The 27,886-nt window shown below is 41.1% G+C and overlaps 1 pseudogene; it reads left to right on the top strand.

The window, feature by feature from the left end:
* Nucleotides 1–7,258, top strand: part of LOC124018076 — a 47,778-nt pseudogene extending 40,520 nt beyond the window's left edge.
* Nucleotides 7,259–27,886: the final 20,628 nt, after the last annotated feature.

Genomic DNA, 27,886 nt, shown 5'->3' with positions numbered 1-27,886 from the left:
ATACACCTCTACCCTCATTATCAACAACCACCACTATATACACTATATACACCTCTACCCTCATTATCAACAACCACCACTATATACACTATATACACCTCTACCCTCATTATCAACAACCACCACTATATACACCTCTACCCTCATTATCAACAACCACCACTATATACACTATATACACCTCTACCCTCATTATCAACAACCACCACTATATACACCTCTACCCTCATTATCAACAACCACCACTATATACACCTCTACCCTCATTATCAACAACCACCACTATATACACTATATACACCTCTACCCTCATTATCAACAACCACCGCTATATACACCTCTACCCTCATTATCAACAACCACCACTATATACACCTCTACCCTCATTATCAACAACCACCACTATATACACCTCTACCCTCATTATCAACAACCACCACTATATACACTATATACACCTCTACCCTCATTATCAACAACCACCACTATATACACCTCTACCCTCATTATCAACAACCACCACTATATACACCTCTACCCTCATTATCAACAACCACCACTATATACACTATATACACCTCTACCCTCATTATCAACAACCACCACTATATACACCTCTACCCTCATTATCAACAACCACCACTATATACACTATAAACACCTCTACCCTCATTATAAACAACCACCACTATATACACTATATACACTATATACACCTCTACCCTCATTATCAACAACCACCACTATATACACTATATACACTATATACACCTCTACCCTCATTATCAACAACCACCACTATATACACTATATACACCTCTACCCTCATTATCAACAACCACCACTATATACACTATATACACCTCTACCCTCATTATCAACAACCACCACTATATACACCTCTACCCTCATTATCAACAACCACCACTATATACACCTCTACCCTCATTATCAACAACCACCACTATATACACCTCTACCCTCATTATCAACAACCACCACTATAAACACCTCTACCCTCATTATCAACAACCACCACTATATACACTATATACACCTCTACCCTCATTATCAACAACCACCACTATATACACCTCTACCCTCATTATCAACAACCACCACTATATACACCTCTACCCTCATTATCAACAACCACCACTATATACACTATATACACCTCTACCCTCATTATAAACAACCACCACTATATACACTATATACACTATATACACCTCTACCCTCATTATCAACAACCACCACTATATACACTATATACACCTCTACCCTCATTATCAACAACCACCACTATATACACTATATACACCTCTACCCTCATTATCAACAACCACCACTATATACACCTCTACCCTCATTATCAACAACCACCACTATATACACCTCTACCCTCATTATCAACAACCACCACTATATACACTATATACACCTCTACCCTCATTATCAACAACCACCACTATATACACCTCTACCCTCATTATCAACAACCACCACTATATACACCTCTACCCTCATTATCAACAACCACCACTATATACACTATATACACCTCTACCCTCATTATCAACAACCACCACTATATACACTATATACACCTCTACCCTCATTATCAACAACCACCACTATATACACTATATACACCTCTACCCTCATTATCAACAACCACCACTATAAACACCTCTACCCTCATTATCAACAACCACCACTATATACACTATAAACACCTCTACCCTCATTATCAGCAACCACCACTATATACACCTCTACCCTCATTATCAGCAACCACCACTATATACACCTCTACCCTCATTATCAACAACCACCACTATATACACCTCTACCCTCATTATCAGCAACCACCACTATATACACCTCTACCCTCATTATCAACAACCACCACTATATACACCTCTACCCTTATTATCTACAACCACCACTATATACACTATATACACCTCTACCCTCATTATCAACAACCACCACTATATACACCTCTACCCTCATTATCAACAACCACCACTATATACACTATATACACCTCTACCCTCATTATCAACAACCACCACTATATACACCTCTACCCTCATTATCAACAACCACCACTATATACACCTCTACCCTCATTATCAACAACCACCACTATATACACTATATACACCTCTACCCTCATTATCAACAACCACCACTATATACACCTCTACCCTCATTATCAGCAACCACCACTATATACACTATATACACCTCTACCCTCATTATCAACAACCACCACTATATACACCTCTACCCTCATTATCAACAACCACCACTATATACACCTCTACCCTCATTATCAACAACCACCACTATATACACTATATACACCTCTACCCTCATTATCAACAACCACCACTATATACACTATATACACCTCTACCCTCATTATAAACAACCACCACTATATACACTATATACACTATATACACCTCTACCCTCATTATCAACAACCACCACTATATACACTATATACACCTCTACCCTCATTATCAACAACCACCACTATATACACTATATACACCTCTACCCTCATTATCAACAACAACCACTATATACACCTCTACCCTCATTATCAACAACCACCACTATATACACTATATACACCTCTACCCTCATTATCAACAACCACCACTATATACACTATATACACCTCTACCCTCATTATAAACAACCACCACTATATACACCTCTACCCTCATTATCAACAACCACCACTATATACACTATATACACCTCTACCCTCATTATCAACAACCACCACTATATACACTATATACACCTCTACCCTCATTATCAACAACCACCACTATAAACACCTCTACCCTCATTATCAACAACCACCACTATATACACCTCTACCCTCATTATCAACAACCACCACTATATACACCTCTACCCTCATTATCAACAACCACCACTATATACACCTCTACCCTCATTATCAACAACCACCACTATATACACTATATACACCTCTACCCTCATTATAAACAACCACCACTATATACACCTCGACCCTCATTATCAACAACCACCACTATATACACTATATACACCTCTACCCTCATTATCAACAACCACCACTATATACACCTCTACCCTCATTATCAACAACCACCACTATATACACCTCGACCCTCATTATCAACAACCACCACTATATACACTATATACACCTCTACCCTCATTATCAACAACCACCACTATATACACCTCTACCCTCATTATAAACAACCACCACTATATACACTATATACACCTCTACCCTCATTATCAACAACCACCACTATATACACCTCTACCCTCATTATCAACAACCACCACTATATACACCTCTACCCTCATTATCAACAACCACCACTATATACACTATATACACCTCTACCCTCATTATCAACAACCACCACTATATACACTATATACACCTCTACCCTCATTATCAACAACCACCACTATATACACCTCTACCCTCATTATCAACAACCACCACTATATACACCTCTACCCTCATTATCAACAACCACCACTATATACACTATATACACCTCTACCCTCATTATCAACAACCACCACTATATACACTATATACACCTCTACCCTCATTATCAACAACCACCACTATATACACCTCTACCCTCATTATCAACAACCACCACTATATACACCTCTACCCTCATTATCAACAACCACCACTATATACACTATAAACACCTCTACCCTCATTATCAACATCCACCACTATATACACTATATACACTATGTACACCTCTACCCTCATTATCAACAACCATCACTATATACACTATATACACCTCTACCCTCATTATCTCTCTCTCTCTCTCTCTCTCTCTCTCTCTCTCTCTCTCTCTCTCTCTCTCTCTCTCTCTCTCTCTCTCTCTCTCTCTCTCTCTCTCTCTCTCTCTGTCTCACTCTCTCTCTGTCTCTCTGTCTCTCTGTCTCTCTCTCTCTCTGTCTCTCTGTCTCTCTGTCTCTCTCTTTCCCTCTGAGGACGTTTCATCAGGAGGAGGTGAAGGAGGAGGAGGAGGAGGAGGAGGTGGAGGAGGAGGTGGAGGAGGAGGTGAAGGAGGAGGTGGAGGAGGAGGTGTTGGTAGAGTGCAGGGTGAGGTTTCTGTCCTTCATGGGGGTAGGGAGGGACATCCACTGCTTTGCCTTCATCATGGACGGAGGAGGACGACGCTACGAGTGTCACGTGTTCTGGTGTGAACCCAACGCTGGACAGCTCTCTGAGGCCGTACAGGCTGCGTGCATGGTGCGTACACTCTAGAAAATGTAGATCCATCTGCAGGCTTCATGCATGGTGAGTACACTCTATAATATATAGATCTATGTACAGGCTGCATGCATGGTGAGTACACTCTAGAATACCTAGATCTATATACAGGCTTCATGCATGGTGAGTACAGTCTATAATATCTAGATCTATATGCAGGCTTCATGCATGGTGAGTACAGTCTATAATATCTAGATCTATATGCAGGCTTCATGCATGGTGAGTACAGTCTATAATATCTAGATCTATATGCAGGCTTCATGCATGGTGAGTACAGTCTATAATATCTAGATCTATATGCAGGCTTCATGCATGGTGAGTACAGTCTATAATATCTAGATCTATATGCAGGCTTCATGCATGGTGAGTACAGTCTATAATATCTAGATCTATATGCAGGCTTCATGCATGGTGAGTACAGTATATAATATCTAGATCTATATGCAGGCTTCATGCATGGTGAGTACACTCTAGAATATCTAGATCTATATGCAGGCTTCATGCATGGTGATTACACTCTATAATATCTAGATCTATATGCAGGCTGCATGCATGGTGAGTACACTCTAGAATATCTAGATCTATATGCAGGCTTCATGCATTGTGAGTACACTAGAATATCTAGATCTATATGCAGGCTTCATGCATGGTGAGTACACTCTAGAATACCTAGATCTATGTACAGGCTGCATGCATTGTGAGTACACTCTAGAATATCTAGATCTATATGCAGGCTTCATGCATGGTGAGTACAGTCTATAATATCTAGATCTATATGCAGGCTTCATGCATGGTGAGTACAGTCTATAATATCTAGATCTATATGCAGGCTTCATGCATGGTGAGTACACTCTAGAATATCTAGATCTATATGCAGGCTTCATGCATGGTGAGTACAGTCTATAATATCAAGATCTATATGCAGGCTTCATGCATGGTGAGTACAGTCTATAATATCTAGATCTATATGCAGGCTTCATGCATGGTGAGTACAGTCTATAATATCTAGATCTATATGCAGGCTTCATGCATGGTGAGTACAGTCTATAATATCTAGATCTATATGCAGGCTTCATGCATGGTGAGTACAGTCTATAATATCTAGATCTATATGCAGGCTTCATGCATGGTGAGTACAGTATATAATATCTAGATCTATATGCAGGCTTCATGCATGGTGAGTACACTAGAATATCTAGATCTATATGCAGGCTTCATGCATGGTGAGTACAGTCTATATTATCTAGATCTATATGCAGGCTTCATGCATGGTCAGCACAGTCTATACTATTTAGATCTATATGCAGGCTTCATGCATGGTCAGCACAGTCTATAATATTTAGATCTATATGCAGGCTTCATGCATGGTCAGCACAGTCTATAATATCTAGATCTATATGCAGGCTTCATGCATGGTGAGTACAGTCTATAATATCTAGATCTATATGCAGGCTTCATGCATGGTGAGTACAGTCTGTATCTACTGTATCTACTGTATGTACTGTAGGTACTGTATCTACTGTATGTACTGTATGTACTGTAGGTACTGTATCTACTGTATGTACTGTATGTACTGTATGTACTGAATCAAATCCTCCTGGAGGTCCGGAGTACTGCTGCTCTGTTCTTCCTGATCTGTAATGGTACTGGTGGGTCTGTCTCTCTCTCTCTCTCTCTCTCTCTCTCTCTCTCTCTCTCTCTCTCTCTCTCTCTCTCTCTCTCTCTCTCTCTCTCTCTCTCTCTCTCTCTCTGTCTCTGTCTCTCTCTCTGTCTCTCTGTCTCTCTCTCTCTCTCTGTCTCTCTCTCTGTCTCTCTCTCTCTCTCTCTGTCTCTCTCTCTGTCTCTCTCTCTGTCTCTCTCTGTCTCTCTCTGTCTCTCTCTCTCTCTCTCTCTCTCTGTCTCTCTCTCTGTCTCTCTCTCTGTCTCTCTCTCTGTCTCTCTCTGTCTCTCTCTGTCTCTCTCTCTGTCTCTCTGTCTCTCTCTCTGTCTCTCTCTCTGTCTCTCTCTCTGTCTCTCTCTCTCTCTCTCTCTGTCTCTCTCTCTCTCTCTCTCTCTCTCTCTCTCTCTCTCTCTCTCTCTCTCTCTCTCTCTCTCTCTCTCTCTCTCTCTCTCTCTCTCTCTCTCTCTCTCTCTCTCCCCCACCCATCTCCCTCTCCTCTAGTTAAGGTATCAGAAGTGCCTGTTGGCTCACCCCCTCCCAGAGACCCCTCCCCTCCTGTGGCCGTGGCTCCTCCTCCCTGGGCAGCGGCGGTGTGAAGAGAGGAGTGCTGTCCCTCATCGACACCCTCAAACAGAAGGGACCACAGAGTAACCACAGAAACTAAACTAACATCGTGACCAGGACCGCACACCCCAGTAACTATGGGGAAAAAAACAACGCTGCACATTTTGCTAATCGTGAAAATCACTACTCGGTGATCACCTCAACACAGAACTGTCTACCAGTCGGTGATCACCTCAACACAGAACTGTCTACCAGTCGGTGATCACCTCAACACAGAACTGTCTACCAGCCGGTGATCACCTCAACACAGAACTGTCTACCAGTCGGTGATCACCTCAACACAGAACTGTCTACCAGTCGTGTTCAACTACGGTGATCACCTCAACACAGAGAGAGAGAGAGAGAGAGAAAATAATCAGGTTGGAGTGACCTCTACCCTCTGACCTGGTGACCCTTCCTGTCTGTACCTGTACCTCCAGCATGACCTGGGACACCTGCAGACACACCTGTAGACACAACCGACACACACCTGTAGAGGCACCTGTAGACACAACCTACACACACCTGTAGAGGCACCTGTAGACACAACCTACACACACCCGTAGAGGCACCTGTAGACACAACCTACACACACCTGTAGAGACACCTGTAGACACAACCTACACACACCTGTAGAGACACCTGTAGACACAACCTACACACACCTGTAGAGACACCTATAGACACAACCTACACACACCTGTAGAGACACCTGTAGACACAACCTACACACACCTGTAGAGACACCTGTAGACACAACCTACACACACCTGTAGAGACACCTGTAGACACAACCTACACACACCTGTAGAGACACCTGTAGACACAACCTACACACACCTGTAGAGACACCTGTAGACACAACCTACACACACCTGTAGAGACACCTGTAGACACAACCTACACACACCTGTAGAGACACCTGTAGACACAACCTACACACACCTGTAGAGGCACCTGTTGACACAACCTACACACACCTGTATACACCTGTTCACAACCTCTACACCTGTATACACCTGTTCATATCTACACCTGTTCATATCTACACCTGTTCATATCTACACCTGTATACACCTGTTCATATCTACACCTGTATACACCTGTTCATATCTACACCTGTATACACCTGTTCATATCTACACCTGTTCATATCACCTGTTCATATCTACACCTGTTCATATCTACACCTGTATACACCTGTTCATATCTACACCTGTATACACCTGTATACACCTGTTCATATCTACACCTGTATACACCTGTATACACACCTGTTCATATCTACACCTGTTCATGTCTATCTACACCTGTATACACCTGTATACACCTGTTCATATCTACACCTGTATACACCTGTATACACCTGTTCATATCTACACCTGTTCATATCTACACCTGTATACACCTGGATACACCTGTTCATATCTACACCTGTATACACCTGTTCATATCTACACCTGTATACACCTGTATACACCTGTTCATATCTACACCTGTATACACCTGTTCATATCTACACCTGTATACACCTGTATACACCTGTTCACATCTACACCTGTATACACCTGTTCATATCTACACCTGTATACACCTGTTTATATCTACACCTGTATACACCTGTTCATATCTACACCTGTATACACATGTTCATATCTACACCTGTATACACCTGTTCATATCTACACCTGTATACACCTGTTCATATATACACCTGTATACACCTGTTCATATATACACCTGTTCATATCTACACCTGTATACACCTGTTCATATCTACACCTGTTCATATCTACACCTGTACACACCTGTTCATATCTACACCTGTATACACCTGTTCATATCTACACCTGTATACACCTGTATACACCTGTTCATATCTACACCTGTTCATATCTACACCTGTTCATATCTACACCTGTTCATATCTACACCTGTTCATATCTACACCTGTATACACCTGTTCATATCTACACCTGTTCATATCTACACCTGTTCATATCTACACCTGTATACACCTGTTCATATCTACACCTGTATACACCTGTTCATATCTACACCTGTTCATATCTATCATAATCTACTGGTTTCTCTGAGTTCAACTCATCTCCATCTATCATAATCTACTAGTCTGGTCTAAACCACTTAGTGACCTTTCACCCAGAACAAGTTGCCTTGTCACTTCCTGTTTTCCTGAAACTACAGAATGCTGTTTCAGTGGAAGGAGGGATGAATGAGGAGAGGAGAAGAGGAGAGGAGAGGAGGAGATGAGAGGAGGAGAGGAGAGGAGGAGAGGAGAGGAGGAGATGAGAGGACAGGAGGAGATGAGAGAATGTTTTTATACTTTCAAAGATTTCTGTTGCCTTCCTTACTGACTCTTAAGGCCTTTTCTGGTTTGGGGAAAAAAACCTTCCTCTCTAAGTAGGCAAACGGAAGACAGTCCTCCCCTCCTCGATAGCGTCCTTTTAGAGAGGAATCACACATGTATCAGTATATTATATTCACGTTTTATATTGTCACACAGTCCCTCCTCACAGATATAGCACCAAGCCTGTTTCCCAAACTGCACCCTATTCCCTACGTAGTACAGTACTTTGAGTACGCCCCCTCTAGACCCTGGTAGTGCATAATATAGGGAATAGTTTTCCATTTAGAACACAGAATAGTTTTCCATTTAGAACACAGAATATGGTTCCATTTAGAACACAGAATAGGGTTCCATTTAGAACACATCATAGGGTTCCACTTAGAACAGAGAATAGGGTTCCATTTAGAACACAGCATAGGGTTCCATTTAGAACACATCATAGGGTTCCACTTAGAACAGAAAATAGGGTTCCATTTAGAACACATCATAGGGTTCCATTTAGAACACAGCATAGGGTTCCATTTAGAACACAGCACAGGATTCCATTTAGAACACAGCATAGGGTTCCATTTAGAACACAGCATAGGATTCCATTTAGAACACAACCCATGTCTGAGACAGACACAAAAGCTTTATAACAGTTAGACCAGTAATAACATCAGGCTTGAGAACAGTTATAACATGTTATAGAACAACAGGCTTGAGAACAGTTATAACATGTTATAGAACAACAGGCTTGAGAACAGTTATAACATGTTATAGAACAACAGACTTGAGAACAGTTATAACATGTTATAGAACAACAGGCTTGAGAACAGTTATAACATGTTATAGAACAACAGGCTTGAGAACAGTTATAACATGTCATAGAACAACAGGCTTGAGAACAGTTATAACATGTTATAGAACACCAGGCTTGAGAACAGTTATAACATGTTATAGAACAACAGGCTTGAGAACAGTTATAACATGTCATAGAACAACAGGCTTGAGAACAGTTATAACATGTTATAGAACACCAGGCTTGAGAACAGTTATAGAACACCAGGCTTGAGAACAGTGATAACATGTTATAGAACAACAGTCCTAACATGTTATAGAACACCAGGCTTGAGAACAGTTAGAACAACAGGCTTGAGAACAGTTATAACATGTCATAGAACACCAGGCTTGAGAACAGTTATAGCATGTTATAGAACAACAGTTATAACATGTTATAGAACAACAGTCTTGAGAACAGTTATAACATGTTATAGAACAACAGGCTTGAGAACAGTTATAACATGTCATAGAACAACAGGCTTGAGAACAGTTATAACATGTCATAGAACAACAGGCTAAACAGTGTTATAGAACAACAGGCTTGAGAACAGTTATAACATGTTATAGAACACCAGGCTTGAGAACAGTTATAACATGTTATAGAACAACAGTCCTAACATGTTATAGAACACCAGGCTTGAGAACAGTTATAACATGTCATAGAACACCAGGCTTGAGAACAGTTATAACATGTTATAGAACAACAGTTATAACATGTTATAGAACAACAGGCTTGAGAACAGTTATAACATGTTATAGAACAACAGGCTTGAGAACAGTTATAACATGTCATAGAACAACAGGCTTGAGAACAGTTATAACATGTCATAGAACAACAGGCTTGAGAACAGTTATAACATGTTATAGAACACCAGGCTTGAGAACAGTTATAACATGTTATAGAGCAACAGTCCTAACATGTTATAGAACACCAGGCTTGAGAACAGTTAGAACAACAGGCTTGAGAACAGTTATAACATGTCATAGACATCAGGCTTGAGAACAGTTATAGCATGTTATAGAACAACAGTTATAACATGTTATAGAACAACAGGCTTGAGAACAGTTATAACATGTTATAGAACAACAGGCTTGAGAACAGTTATAACATGTTATAGAACAACAGGCTTGAGAACAGTTATAACATGTTATAGAACAACAGGCTTGAGAACAGTTATAGAACAACAGGCTTGAGAACAGTTATAACATGTTATAGAACAACAGGCTTGAGAACAGTTATAAAATGTTATAGAACAACAGGCTTGAGAACAGTTATAACATGTCATAGAACAACAGTTATAACATGTCATAGAACAACAGTTATAACATGTCATAGAACAACAGGCTTGAGAACAGTTATAACATGTCATAGAACAACAGGCTTGAGAACAGTTATAGCATGTTATAGGACAACAGGCTTGAGAACAGTTATAACATGTTATAGAACAACAGGCTTGAGAACAGTTATAAAATGTTATAGAACAACAGGCTTGAGAACAGTTATAACATGTCATAGAACAACAGTTATAACATGTCATAGGACAACAGGCTTGAACAGTTATAGCATGTCATAGAACAACAGTTATAACATGTCATAGAACAACAGTTATAACATGTTATAGAACAACAGGCTTGAGAACAGTTATAACATGTCATAGAACAACAGTTATAACATGTCATAGAACAACAGTTATAACATGTCATAGAACAACAGGCTTGAGAACAGTTATAACATGTCATAGAACAACAGGCTTGAGAACAGTTATAGCATGTTATAGGACAACAGGCTTGAGAACAGTTATAACATGTCATAGAACAACAGGCTTGAGAACAGTTATAAAATGTTATAGAACAACAGGCTTGAGAACAGTTATAGCATGTCATAGAACAACAGTTATAACATGTCATAGAACAACAGTTATAACATGTTATAGAACAACAGGCTTGAGAACAGTTATAACATGTCATAGAACAACAGTTATAACATGTTATAGAACAACAGTTATAACATGTCATAGAACAACAGGCTTGAGAACAGTTATAACATGTTATAGAACAACAGGCTTGAGAACAGTTATAACATGTCATAGAACAACAGGCTTGAGAACAGTTATAACATGTCATAGAACAACAGTTATAACATGTCATAGAACAACAGGCTTGAGAACAGTTATAACATGTTATAGAACAACAGGCTTGAGAACAGTTATAACATGTCATAGAACAACAGTTATAACATGTCATAGAACAACAGGCTTGAGAACAGTTATAACATGTTATAGAACAACAGGCTTGAGAACAGTTATAACATGTTGAGTATGTGTCGCAACAGTTTGATAGAACAACAGTTATAGGACAACAGGCTTGAGAACAGTTATAACATGTCATAGAACAACAGTTATAACATGTCATAGAACAACAGGCTTGAGAACAGTTATAACATGTTATATAACATGTCAACAACAGGCTTGAGAACAGTTATAGAACAACAGTTGAGAACAGTCTCCATGTGTCGCCTTCCGTTTGAACAGTTATAGGACAACAGGCTTGAGAACAGTTATAACATGTCATAGAACAACAGTTATAACATGTCATAGAACAACAGGCTTGAGAACAGTTATAACATGTCATAGAACAACAGTTATAACATGTCATAGAACAACAGGCTTGAGAACAGTTATAACATGTTATAGAACAACAGGCTTGAGAACAGTTATAACATGTTGAGTCTCCATGTGTCGCCTTCCGTTTGAACAGTTATAGGACAACAGGCTTGAGAACAGTTATAACATGTTATAGAACAACAGGCTTGAGAACAGTTATAACATGTTATAGGACACCAGGCTTGAGAACAGTTATAGGACAACAGGCTTGAGAACAGTTATAACATGTTATAGAACAACAGGCTTGAGAACAGTCATAGAACAACAGGCTTGAGAACAGTTATAACATGTTATAGAACCACAGGCTTGAGAACAGTCATAGAACAACAGGCTTGAGAACAGTTATAACATGTAGAACACCAGGCTAGAACAGTCAACATTGTTATAGAACAACAGGCTTGAGAACAGTTATAACATGTTGAGTCTCCATGTGTCGCCTTCTGTTTGAACAGATAGGACAACAGGCTTGAGAACAGTTATAACATGTCATAGAACAACAGGCTTGAGAACAGTTATAACATGTTATAGAACATGTTATAGAACAACAGGCTTGAGAACAGTTATAACATGTTGAGTCTCCATGTGTCGCCTCCCGTTTGAACAGTTATAGGACAACAGGCTTGAGAACAGTTATAACATGTCATAGAACAACAGGCTTGAGAACAGTCATAGAACAACAGGCTTGAGAACAGTTATAACATGTTATAGAACCACAGGCTTGAGAACAGTCATAGAACAACAGGCTTGAGAACAGTTATAACATGGCATAGAACACCAGGCTTGAGAACAGTCATAGAACAACAGGCTTGAGAACAGTTATAACATGTTATAGAACAACAGGCTTGAGAACAGTCATAGAACAACAGGCTTGAGAACAGTTATAGAACAACAGGCTTGAGAACAGTTATAACATGTTGAGTCTCCATGTGTCGCCTTCCGTTTGAACAGTTATAGGACAACAGGCTTGAGAACAGTTATAACATGTCATAGAACAACAGGCTTGAGAACAGTTATAACATGTTATAGAACCACAGGCTTGAGAACAGTTATAGAACAACAGGCTTGAGAACAGTTATAACATGTTATAGAACAACAGGCTTGAGAACAGTTATAACATGTTGAGTCTCCATGTGTCGCCTCCCGTTTGAACAGTTATAGGACAACAGGCTTGAGAACAGTTATAACATGTTATAGAACAACAGGCTTGAGAACAGTTATAACATGTCATAGAACAACAGGCTTGAGAACAGTTATAACATGTCATAGAACAACAGGCTTGAGAACAGTTATAACATGTTATAGAACAACAGGCTTGAGAACAGTTATAACATGTTATAGAACACCAGGCTTGAGAACAGTTATAACATGTTATAGAACAACAGTCCTAACATGTTATAGAACAACAGGCTTGAGAACAGTTATAACATGTCATAGAACACCAGGCTTGAGAACAGTTATAACATGTTATAGAACAACAGTTATAACATGTTATAGAACAACAGGCTTGAGAACAGTTATAACATGTTATAGAACAACAGGCTTGAGAACAGTTATAACATGTCATAGAACAACAGGCTTGAGAACAGTTATAACATGTCATAGAACAACAGGCTTGAGAACAGTTATAACATGTTATAGAACACCAGGCTTGAGAACAGTTATAACATGTTATAGAGCAACAGTCCTAACATGTTATAGAACACCAGGCTTGAGAACAGATAGAACAACAGGCTTGAGAACAGTTATAACATGTCATAGACATCAGGCTTGAGAACAGTTATAGCATGTTATAGAACAACAGTTATAACATGTTATAGAACAACAGGCTTGAGAACAGTTATAACATGTTATAGAACAACAGGCTTGAGAACAGTTATAACATGTTATAGAACAACAGGCTTGAGAACAGTTATAACATGTTATAGAACAACAGGCTTGAGAACAGTTATAGAACAACAGGCTTGAGAACAGTTATAACATGTTATAGAACAACAGGCTTGAGAACAGTTATAAAATGTTATAGAACAACAGGCTTGAGAACAGTTATAACATGTTATAGAACAACAGTTATAACATGTCATAGAACAACAGTTATAACATGTCATAGAACAACAGGCTTGAGAACAGTTATAACATGTCATAGAACAACAGGCTTGAGAACAGTTATAGCATGTTATAGGACAACAGGCTTGAGAACAGTTATAACATGTTATAGAACAACAGGCTTGAGAACAGTTATAAAATGTTATAGAACAACAGGCTTGAGAACAGTTATAACATGTCATAGAACAACAGTTATAACATGTCATAGGACAACAGGCTTGAACAGTTATAGCATGTCATAGAACAACAGTTATAACATTCATAGAACAACAGTTATAACATGTTATAGAACAACAGGCTTGAGAACAGTTATAACATGTCATAGAACAACAGTTATAACATGTCATAGAACAACAGTTATAACATGTCATAGAACAACAGGCTTGAACAGTTATAACATGTCATAGAACAACAGGCTTGAGAACAGTTATAGCATGTTATAGGACAACAGGCTTGAGAACAGTTATAACATGTCATAGAACAACAGACTTGAGAACAGTTATAAAATGTTATAGAACAACAGGCTTGAGAACAGTTATAGCATGTCATAGAACAACAGTTATAACATGTCATAGAACAACAGTTATAACATGTTATAGAACAACAGGCTTGAGAACAGTTATAACATGTCATAGAACAACAGGCATGTTATAGAGAACAGTTATAACATGTCATAGAACAACAGGCTTGAGAACAGTTATAACATGTTATAGAACAACAGGCTTGAGAACAGTTATAACATGTCATAGAACAACAGGCTTGAGAACAGTTATAACATGTCATAGAACAACAGTTATAACATGTCATAGAACAACAGGCTTGAGAACAGTTATAACATGTTATAGAACAACAGGCTTGAGAACAGTTATAACATGTCATAGAACAACAGTTATAACATGTCATAGAACAACAGGCTTGAGAACAGTTATAACATGTTATAGAACAACAGGCTTGAGAACAGTTATAACATGTTGAGTCTCCATGTGTCGCCTCCCGTTTGAACAGTTATAGGACAACAGGCTTGAGAACAGTTATAACATGTCATAGAACAACAGTTATAACATGTCATAGAACAACAGGCTTGAGAACAGTTATAACATGTTATAGAACAACAGGCTTGAGAACAGTTATAACATGTTGAGTCTCCATGTGTCGCCTTCCGTTTGAACAGTTATAGGACAACAGGCTTGAGAACAGTTATAACATGTCATAGAACAACAGTTATAACATGTCATAGAACAACAGGCTTGAGAACAGTTATAACATGTCATAGAACAACAGTTATAACATGTCATAGAACAACAGGCTTGAGAACAGTTATAACATGTTATAGAACAACAGGCTTGAGAACAGTTATAACATGTTGAGTCTCCATGTGTCGCCTTCCGTTTGAACAGTTATAGGACAACAGGCTTGAGAACAGTTATAACATGTTATAGAACAACAGGCTTGAGAACAGTTATAACATGTTATAGGACACCAGGCTTGAGAACAGTTATAGGACAACAGGCTTGAGAACAGTTATAACATGTTATAGAACAACAGGCTTGAGAACAGTCATAGAACAACAGGCTTGAGAACAGTTATAACATGTTATAGAACCACAGGCTTGAGAACAGTCATAGAACAACAGGCTTGAGAACAGTTATAACATGGCATAGAACACCAGGCTTGAGAACAGTCATAGAACAACAGGCTTGAGAACAGTTATAGAACAACAGGCTTGAGAACAGTTATAACATGTTGAGTCTCCATGTGTCGCCTTCTGTTTGAACAGTTATAGGACAACAGGCTTGAGAACAGTTATAACATGTCATAGAACAACAGGCTTGAGAACAGTTATAACATGTTATAGAACCACAGGCTTGAGAACAGTTATAGAACAACAGGCTTGAGAACAGTTATAACATGTTGAGTCTCCATGTGTCGCCTCCCGTTTGAACAGTTATAGGACAACAGGCTTGAGAACAGTTATAACATGTCATAGAACAACAGGCTTGAGAACAGTCATAGAACAACAGGCTTGAGAACAGTTATAACATGTTATAGAACCACAGGCTTGAGAACAGTCATAGAACAACAGGCTTGAGAACAGTTATAACATGGCATAGAACACCAGGCTTGAGTGTCATAGAACAACAGGCTTGATAACATGTTATAGAACAACAGGCTTGAGAACAGTCATAGAAGGCTTGAGAACAGTTATAGAACAACAGGCTTGAGAACAGTTATAACATGTTGAGTCTCCATGTGTCGCCTTCCGTTTGAACAGTTATAGGACAACAGGCTTGAGAACAGTTATAACATGTCATAGAACAACAGGCTTGAGAACAGTTATAACATGTTATAGAACAACAGGCTTGAGAACAGTTATAGAACAACAGGCTTGAGAACAGTTATAACATGTTATAGAACAACAGGCTTGAGAACAGTTATAACATGTTGAGTCTCCATGTGTCGCCTCCCGTTTGAACAGTTATAGGACAACAGGCTTGAGAACAGTTATAACATGTTATAGAACCACAGGCTTGAGAACAGTTATAGGACAACAGGCTTGAGAACAGTTATAACATGTCATAGAACAACAGGCTTGAGAACAGTTATAACATGTTATAGAACAAGGCTTGAGGCTTGAGAACAGTTATAACATGTCATAGAACAACAGGCTTGAGAACAGTTATAGGACAACAGGCTTGAGAACAGTTATAACATGTTGAGTCTCCATGTCTCGCCTCCCGTTTGAACAGTTATAGAACAACAGGCTTGAGAACAGTTATAACATGTCATAGAACAACAGGCTTGAGAACAGTTATAGGACAACAGGCTTGAGAACAGTTATAACATGTTATAGAACCACAGGCTTGAGAACAGTTATAGGACAACAGGCTTGAGAACAGTTATAGGACAACAGGCTTGAGAACAGTTATAACATGTTATAGAACCACAGGCTTGAGAACAGTTATAGGACAACAGGCTTGAGAACAGTTATAACATGTTGAGTCTCCATGTGTCGCCTCCCGTTTGCTCCTCACTGGTTTATCACCATATCAATTTAACCTGTATGAATAAACTGCTTATTAAAACAGGCCTCAGACTCCTGTGGTCGATGTGTGTGTGTGTGTGTGTGTGTGTGTGTGTGTGTGTGTGTGTGTGTGTGTGTGTGTGTGTGTGTGTGTGTGTGTGTGTGTGTGTGTGTGTGTGAGTGTGCGTGGGCGTGAGTGTGCGTGTGCGTGTGTGTGTGTGTGTGTGTCTGTACTGGTGCTGGAGAAAGAGAGGAGGAGGAGGAGGAGAGATTTGATGTGGTTGGACGGTGATACGAGAAGGGGAGGGAGAGATCTACTGTTACTCCCCAGGGAGGTGAGGCGGGGGAGGAGAGGGGAGGGAGAGAACTACTGTTACTCCCCAGGGAGGTGAGGCTGGGGGAGGAGAGGGGAGGGAGAGGACTACTGACCGTTACTCCCTAGGGAGGTGAGGCTGGGGGAGGAGAGGAGAGGGAGAGAACTACTGTTACTCCCCAGGGAGGTGAGGCTGGGGGAGGAGAGGGGAGGGAGAGGACTACTGTTACTCCCCAGGGAGGTGAGGCTGGGGGAGGAGAGGGGAGGGAGAGAACTACTGTTACTCCCCAGGGAGGTGATGCTGGGGGAGGAGAGGAGAGGGGAGGGAGAGAACTACTGTTACTCCCCAGGGAGCTGATGCTGGGGGAGGAGAGGGAGAGAACTACTGTTACTCCCCAGGGAGGTGAGGCTGGGGGAGGAGAGGAGAGGAGAGGGAGAGATCTACTGTTACTCCCCAGGGAGGTGATGCTGGGGAGGAGAGGGGAGGGAGAGAACTACTGTTACTCCCCAGGGAGGTGAGGCTGGGGGAGGAGAGGAGAGGGAGAGAACTACTGTTACTCCCCAGGGAGGTGAGGCTGGGGGAGGAGAGGAGAGGGAGAGATCTACTGTTACTCCCCAGGGAGGTGATGCTGGGGGAGGAGAGGAGAGGGAGAGATCTACTGTTACTCCCCAGGGAGGTGAGGCTGGGGGAGGAGAGGGGAGGGAGAGAACTACTGTTACTCCCCAGGGAGGTGAGGCTGGGGAGGAGAGGGAGGGAGAGATCTACTGTTACTCCCCAGGGAGGTGAGGCGGGGGAAGGAGAGGGGAGGGAGAGAGGAGAGGGAGAGAACTACTGTTACTCCCCAGGGAGGTGAGGCTGGGGGAGGAGATGGGAGGGAGAGAACTACTGTTACTCCCCAGGGAGGTGAGGCTGGGGGAGGAGAGGGGAGGGAGAGAACTACTGTTACTCCCCAGGGAGGTGAGGCTGGGGGAGGAGAGGGGAGGGAGAGGACTACTGACTGTTACTCCCCAGGGAGGTGAGGCTGGGGGAGGAGAGAGAGGAGAGGGAGAGAACTACTGTTACTCCCCAGGGAGGTGAGGCTGGGGGAGGAGAGGGAGGGAGAGAACTACTGTTACTCCCCAGGGAGGTGAGGCTGGGGGAGGAGAGGAGAGGGAGAGAACTACTGTTACTCCCCAGGGAGGTGAGGCTGGGGGAGGAGAGGAGAGGAGAGGGGAGGGAGAAAACTACTGTTACTCCCCAGGGAGGTGAGGCTGGGGGAGGAGAGGGGAGGGAGAGGACTACTGTTACTCCCCAGGGAGGTGAGGCTGGGGGAGGAGAGGGGAGGGAGAGAACTACTGTGTTACTCCCCAGGGAGGTGAGGCTGGGGGAGGAGAGGGGAGGGAGAGAACTACTGACTGTTACTCCCTAGGGAGGTGAGGCTGGGGGAGGAGAGGGGAGGGAGAGAGAACTACTGTTACTCCCCAGGGAGGTGAGGCTGGGGGAGGAGAGGGGAGGGAGAGAGGACTACTGTTACTCCCCAGGGAGGTGAGGCTGGGGGAGGAGAGGGAGAGGGAGGGAGAGGGGAACTACTGTTACTCCCCAGGGAGGTGAGGCTGGGGGAGGAGAGAGGAGAGGGAGAGAACTACTGTTACTCCCCAGGGAGGTGAGGCTGGGGGAGGAGAGGAGAGGGAGAGAGAGAACTACTGTTACTCCCCAGGGAGGTGAGGCTGGGGGAGGAGAGGGAGAGGGGAGAGGGAGAGAACTACTGTTACTCCCCAGGGAGGTGAGGCTGGGGGAGGAGAGGAGAGGGAGGGAGAGAACTACTGTTACTCCCCAGGGAGGTGAGGCTGGGGAAGGAGAGGGGCAGGAGAGGGGAGAGCTTTAACTCTATTAGTACTGTTAGTTCTAACAGTTTTAACTCTTAGTTCTAGTTCTAACAGTTTAACTCTATTAGTTCTAACAGTTTTAACTCTATTAGTTCTAGTTCTAACAGTTTTAACTCTATTAGTTCTAGTTCTAACAGTTTTAACTCTATTAGTTCTAGTTCTAACAGTTTTAACTCTATTAGTTCTAACAGTTTTAACTCTATTAGTTCTAGTTCTAACAGTTTTAACTCTATTAGTTCTAGTTCAGTTTTAACTCTATTAGTTCTAGTTCTAACCGTTTTAATTCTATTAGTTCTAGTTCTAACAGTTCTAACTATATTAGTTCTAGTTCTAACAGTTTTAACTCTATTGGGTGGGGTCAGCCTGGGAGAGAGAGATGGGTGGGGTCAGCCTGGGAGAGAGAGACGGTTGGGTGGGGTCAGCCTGGGAGGGAGAGATGGTTGGGTGGGGTCAGCCTGGGAGAGAGAGATGGATGGGTGGGGTCAGCCTGGGAGAGAGAGAGATGGGTGGGGTCAGCCTGGGAGAGAGAGATGGTGGGTGGGGTCAGCCTGGGAGAGAGAGAGAGAGGTGGGTGGGGTCAGCCTGGGAGAGAGAGAGGTGGGTGGGGTCAGCCTGGGAGAGAGAGAGGTGGGTGGGGTCAGCCTGGGAGAGAGAGATGGGTGGGTGGGGTCAGCCTGGGAGAGAGAGAGAGGTGGGTGGGGTCAGCCTGGGAGAGAGAGAGAGATGGGTGGGGGGGTCAGTCTGGGTGAGAGAGAGGTGGGTGGGGTCAGCCTGGGAGGAGAGAGAGAGAGAGGGTGGGGGGGTCAGCCTGGGAGAGAGAGAGATGGGTGGGTGGGGTCAGCCTGGGTGAGAGAAAGAGAGGTGGGTGGGGTCAGCCTGGGAGAGAGAGAGAGAGGTGGGTGGGGTCAGCCTGGGAGAGAGAAAGCGAAATTGTGGCTTGTAAGTATGTTGTAATTTAAGTTGTAATCGGAGAAAGATGGAGGAGAGGAAGGGAGGGAAGGAGGAGGAGGAGGAGGTGTAGAGAGGAAGAGAGGAACGGGAGAGAACAAATTGTGGCTAAGTATGTTGTAATTTAAGTTGTAATAGGAGAAAAATAGAAGGGAGGGAGGAGGAGGATGGAGGGAGGGAAAAAGGAGAGGGAGGGAGGGAGGACAGGGATGGAGGGAGGGAGGGAAGGAGGAGGAGTGGGATGGAGGGAACTGTATTGTATTGAGGGATAGAGAAGGAGAGTGAGGGAGAGAGAGAGAGAGAGTGAGGGATAGAGAGAGAGTGAGGGATAGAGAGAGAGAGTGAGGGATAGAGAGAGAGAGTGAGGGAGAGAGAGAGAGAGAGAGAGAGAGAGACAGAGAGAGAGAGAGAGAGACAGAGAGAGTGATGAAATGATCTCTATTGGGCCATTAAAACAGAGAGAGAGAGAGAGAGAGAGAGAGAGACAGATGAGTGATGAAATGTTTCTCCATCTCTATTGGGCCATTAAAACAGAGAGAGAGAGAGAGAGAGAGAGAGAGAGAGAGAGAGAGAGAGAGAGAGAGAGAGACAGATGAGTGATGAAATGTTTCTCCATCTCTATTGGGCCATTAAAACAGAGAGACAATAATACACTTATTGTCTTCTCATTCACTCTGCCTCCTTTCTCTCTCTATCTTATCTTTCTCTTTCATGTGGGTGGTTTATCAAGTATCCTGTTTCATAAATGTAAACCATACAGGGCCTTCAGGGAGTCTTCATACCCCTGGAATTGTTCCAGCCTGATTTCAAAACGGATTCATTTTCACACAATACCCCATTATGACAAAAGTCAAAATATGTTTTCAGAATTTTTGTTGGGGGAAAATGCATTGAAAATGAAATACAGAAATATCTCATTTACACAATTATTCACACTCCTTTGCTACGACTGTCCTAATTGAGCTCAGGTGCATCCAATTGTCTTTGATCATCTTTTGAGACGTCACTAGAACTTGATTGGAATACACCTGTGGCCGATTCAACTGATTGGACATGATTGAGAAAGAACCACACCTGTCTATATCAGCTCCCACAGTTGACAGTGCATGTCACAACAGAAACCATTCCATTCGTATGTGTATTTATTATGGATGGGGTTTATTATGGATCCCCATTAGTTCCTGCCAAGGCAGCAGCTACTCTTCCTGGGGTTTATTATGGATCCCCATTAGTTCCTGTCAAGGCAGCAGCTACTCGTCCTGGGGTTTATTATGGATCCCCATTAGTTCCTGTCAAGGCAGAAGCTACTCTTCCTGGGGTTTATTATGGATCCCCATTAGTTCCTGTCAAGGCAGCAGCTACTCTTCCTGGGAGTTTATTATGGATCCCCATTAGTTCCTGCCAAGGCAGCAGCTACTCTTCCTGGGAGTTTATTATGGATCCCCATTAGTTCCTGCCAAGGCAGCAGCTACTCGTCCTGGGGTTTATTGTGGATCCCCATTAGTTCCTGCAGCAGCTACTCTTCCTGGGGTTTATTATGGATCCCCATTAGTTCCTGCCAAGGCAGCAGCAACTCTTCCTGGGGTTTATTATGGATCCCCATTAGTTCCTGTCAAGGCAGCAGCTACTCTTCCTGGGGGTTATTATGGATACCCATTAGTTCCTGCCAAGGCAGCAGCTACCCTTCCTGGGGTTTATTATGGATCCCCATCAGTTCCTGCAGCAGCTACTCTTCCTGTTTTTTTTATGGATCCCCATTAGTTCCTGCCAAAGCAGCAGCTACTCTTCCTGGGGTTTATTATGGATCCCCATTAGTTCCTGCCAAGGCAGCAGCTACTCTTCCTGGGGTTTATTATGGATCCCCATTAGTTCTGTCTCTATTATATTATGCAGCAGCTACTCTTCCTGGGGTTTATTATGACAGGCCAGCTAGATCTACTGTCTCTATTATAATATGACAGGCCAGCTAGATCTACTGTCTCTATTATAATATTACAGACCAGCTAGATCTGCTGCAGACCAGCTAGATCTTCCTGGGGTTTATTATGGAGACCAGCTAGATCTACTGTCTCTATTATATTATGACAGACCAGCTAGATCTACTGTCTCTATTATATTTTGACAGACCATTAGATCTACTGTCTCTATTATATTATAACAGACCAGCTAGATCTACTGTCTCTATTATAATATGGGAGACCAGCTAGATCCTGTCCATCTATTGTTCCTGACAGACCAGCTAGATCTACTGTCTCTATTATATTATGACAGACCAGCTAGATCTATTGCCTCTCTATTATATTATGACAGACCAGCTAGATCTACTGTCTCTATTATATTATGACAGACCAGCAGATCTACTGTCTCTATTATATTATAACAGACCAGCTAGATCTACTGTCTCTATTATAATATGGGAGACCAGCTAGATCTACTGTCTCTATTATATAATGACAGATCAGCTAGATTTCCTGGGGTTTATATATATGACAGTCCAGCTCATCTACTGTCTCTATTATATTTTGACAGACCAGCTAGATCTCCTGTGGTATTATATATGACAGACCAGCTAGATCTACTGTCTCTATTATAGGACAGACCAGCTAGATCTACTGTCTCTGGGGTTATATTATGACAGACCAGCTAGTTCTATGTCTCTAAGGACAGACCAGCTACTCTTCCTGGGGGTTATTATATTATGACAGACCAGCTAGATCCTGCCTCTATTATATTATGACAGAAGCTAGATCTACTTCTCTATTATATTATGACAGACCAGCTAGATCTACTGTCTCTATTATAATATGACAGACCAGCTAGATCCTGCCTCTATTATATTATGACAGCAGCTAGATCTACTGTCTCTATTATATTATGACAGACCAGCTAGATCTACTGTCTCTATTATTCCTGACAGACCAGCTAGATCTACTGTCTCTATTCCCCATATCATGACAGACCAGCTAGATCTACTGTCTCTATTATATTATGACAGACCAGCTAGATCTACTCCTCTATTATATTATGACAGGCCAGCTAGATCTACTGTCTCTAATAATATGACAGGCCAGCTAGATCTACTGTCTCTATTATTATATTACAGACCAGCTAGATCTGCTGTCTCTAATATATTATGACAGACCAGCTAGATCTACTGTCTCTATTATATTATGACAGACCAGCTAGATCTACTGTCTCTATTATATTTTGACAGACCAGCTAGATTTACTGTCTCTATTATATTATGACAGACCAGCTAGATCTACTGTCTCTATTATATTATGACAGACCAGCTAGATCTACTGTCTCTATTATATTATGACAGACCAGCTTGATCTACTGTCTCTATTATATTATGACAGACCAGCTAGATCTACTGTCTCTATTATATTATGACAGACCAGCTAGATCTACTGTCTCTATTATAATATGGAGACCAGCTAGATCTACTGTCTCTATTATAATATGGCAGACCAGCTAGATCTACTGTCTCTGGGGTATCATGACAGACCAGATAGATCTACTGTCTCTATTATATTATGACAGACCAGCTAGATCTACTGTCTCTATTATAATATGACAGGCCAGCTAGATCTACTGTCTCTATTATAATATGACAGACCAGCTAGATCTACTGTCTCTATAATAATATTACAGACCAGGTAGATCTACTGTCTCTAATATATTATGACAGACCAGCTAGATCTACTGTCTCTATTATATTTTGACAGACCAGCTAGATCTACTGTCTCTATTATATTATGACAGACCAGCTAGATCTACTGTCTCTATTATATTATGACAGACCAGCTAGATCTACTGTCTCTATTATATTATGACAGACCAGCTAGATCTACTGTCTCTATTATAATATGACAGAAGCTAGATCTACTTCTCTATTATAATATGACAGACCAGCTAGATCTACTGTCTCTATTATAATATGACAGACCAGCTAGATCTGCTGTCTCTAATTTATTATGACAGACCAGCTAGATCTACTGTCTCTATTATATTTTGACAGACCAGCTAGATCTACTGTCTCTATTATATTATGACAGACCAGCTAGATCTACTGTCTCTATTATATTATGACAGACCAGCTAGATCTACTGTCTCTATTATATTATGACAGACCAGCTAGATCTACTGTCTCTATTATATTATGACAGACCAGCTAGATCTACTGTCTCTATTATATTATGACAGACCAGCTAGATCTACTGTCTCTATTATATTATGACAGACCAGCTAGATCTGCTCTCTCTATTATATAATGACAGACCAGCTAGATCTACTGTCTCTATTATATTATGACAGACCAGCTAGATCTACTGTCTCTATTATATTATGACAGACCAGCTAGATCTGCTCTCTCTATTATATTATGACAGACCAGCTAGATCTACTGTCTCTATTGTATTATGACAGACCATTTAGATCTACTGTCTCTATTATATTTTGACAGACCAGCTAGATCTTCTCTATTATATTATGACAGACCATTTAGATCTACTGTCTCTATTATATTTTGACAGACCAGCTAGATCTACTGTCTCTATTATATTATGACAGACCAGCTAGATCTACTGTCTCTATTATAATATGGGAGACCAGCTAGATCTACTGTCTCTATTGTATTATGACAGACCAGCTAGATCTACTGTCTCTATTATAATATGACAGGCCAGCTAGATCTACTGTCTCTATTATAATATGACAGGCCAGCTAGATCTACTGTCTCTATTATAATATGACAGACCAGCTAGATCTACTGTCTCTATTATATTATGACAGACCAGCTAGATCTACTGTCTCTATTATATTATGACAGACCAGCTAGATCTACTGTCTCTATTATATTATGACAGACCAGCTAGATCTACTGTCTCTATTATAATATGGCAGACCAGCTAGATCTACTGTCTCTATTATAATATGGCAGACCAGCTAGATCTACTGTCTCTATTGTATCATGACAGACCAGCTAGATCTACTGTCTCTATTATATTATGACAGACCAGCTAGATCTACTGTCTCTATTATAATATGACAGGCCAGCTAGATCTACTGTCTCTATTATAATATGACAGGCCAGCTAGATCTACTGTCTCTATTATAATATTACAGACCAGCTAGATCTGCTGTCTCTAATATATTATGACAGACCAGCTAGATCTACTGTCTCTATTATATTATGACAGACCAGCTAGATCTACTGTCTCTATTATATTATGACAGACCAGCTAGATCTACTGTCTCTATTATATTATGACAGACCAGCTAGATCGACTGTCTCTATTATATTATGACAGAAGCTAGATCTACTGTCTCTATTATATTATGACAGACCAGCTTGATCTACTGTCTCTATTATATTATGACAGACCAGCTAGATCTGCTCTCTATTATTATGACAGACCAGCTAGATCTATGACAGATTATGACAGACCAGCTAGATCTACTGTCTCTATTATATTTTGACAGACCATTTAGATCTACTGTCTCTATTATATTATGACAGACCAGCTAGATCTACTGTCTCTATTATAATATGGGAGACCAGCTATATCTACTGTCTCTATTGTATTAGGACAGACCAGCTAGATCTACTGTCTCTATTATAATATGACAGGCCAGCTAGATCTACTGTCTCTATTATATAATGACAGATCAGCTAGATCTACTGTCTCTATTATATTATGACAGACCAGCTAGATCTACTGTCTCTATTATATTATGACAGACCAGCTAGATCTACTGTCTCTATTATATTATGACAGACCAGCTAGATCTACTGTCTCTATTATATTATGACAGACCAGCTAGATCTACTGTCTCTATTATATTATGACAGACCAGCTAGATCTACTGTCTCTATTATAATATGACAGACCAGCTAGATCTACTGTCTCTATTATATTATGACAGACCAGCTAGATCTACTGTCTCTATTATATTATGACAGACCAGCTAGATCTACTGTCTCTATTATATTATGACAGACCAGCTAGATCTACTGTCTCTATTATATTATGACAGACCAGCTAGATCTACTGTCTCTATTATATTATGACAGACCAGCTAGATCTACTGTCTCTATTATATTATGACAGACCAGCTAGATCTACTGTCTCTAATTATTTATGACAGGCAGACCACTGTCTCTAGATAGACCAGCTAGATCTGTGTCTCTATTATATTATGACAGACCAGCTAGATCTACTGTCTCTATTATATTATGACAGACCAGCTAGATCTACTGTCTCTATTATATTATGACAGACCAGCTAGATCTACTGTCTCTATTATATTATGACAGACCAGCTAGATCGACTGCCTCTATTATATTATGACAATCAAGCTAGATCTACTGTCTCTATTATATTATGACAGACCAGCTAGATCTACTGTCTCTATTATATTATGACAGACCAGCTAGATCTACTGTCTCTATTATATTATGACAGACCAGCTAGATCTACTGTCTCTATTATATTATGACAGACCAGCTAGATCTACTGTCTCTATTATAATATGACAGACCAGCTAGATCTACTGTCTCTATTATATTATGACAGACCAGATAGATCTACTGTCTCTATTATATTATGACAGACCAGCTAGATCTACTGTCTCTATTATAATATGACAGGCCAGCTAGATCTACTGTCTCTATTATAATATGACAGGCCAGCTAGATCTACTGTCTCTATTATAATATTACAGACCAGCTAGATCTGCTGTCTCTAATATATTATGACAGACCAGCTAGATCTACTGTCTCTATTATATTTTGACAGACCAGCTAGATCTACTGTCTCTATTATATTATGACAGACCAGCTAGATCTACTGTCTCTATTATATTATGACAGACCAGCTAGATCGACTGCCTCTATTATATTATGACAGTCAAGCTAGATCGACTGTCTCTATTGTATTATGACAGACCAGCTTGATCTACTGTCTCTATTATATTATGACAGACCAGCTAGATCTGCTGTCTCTATTATATTATGACAGACCAGCTAGATCTACTGTCTCTATTATATTATGACAGACCATTTAGATCTACTGTCTCTATTATATTATGACAGACCAGCTAGATCTACTGTCTCTATTATATTATGACAGACCAGCTAGATCTACTGTCTCTATTATATTATGACAGACCAGC

Source organism: Oncorhynchus gorbuscha, unplaced genomic scaffold (assembly GCF_021184085.1).
Source record: "Oncorhynchus gorbuscha isolate QuinsamMale2020 ecotype Even-year unplaced genomic scaffold, OgorEven_v1.0 Un_scaffold_387, whole genome shotgun sequence".
In the NCBI taxonomy this organism is placed as follows: Eukaryota; Metazoa; Chordata; class Actinopteri; order Salmoniformes; family Salmonidae; genus Oncorhynchus; species Oncorhynchus gorbuscha.
This window is presented reverse-complemented; position numbering and strand designations above follow the sequence as displayed.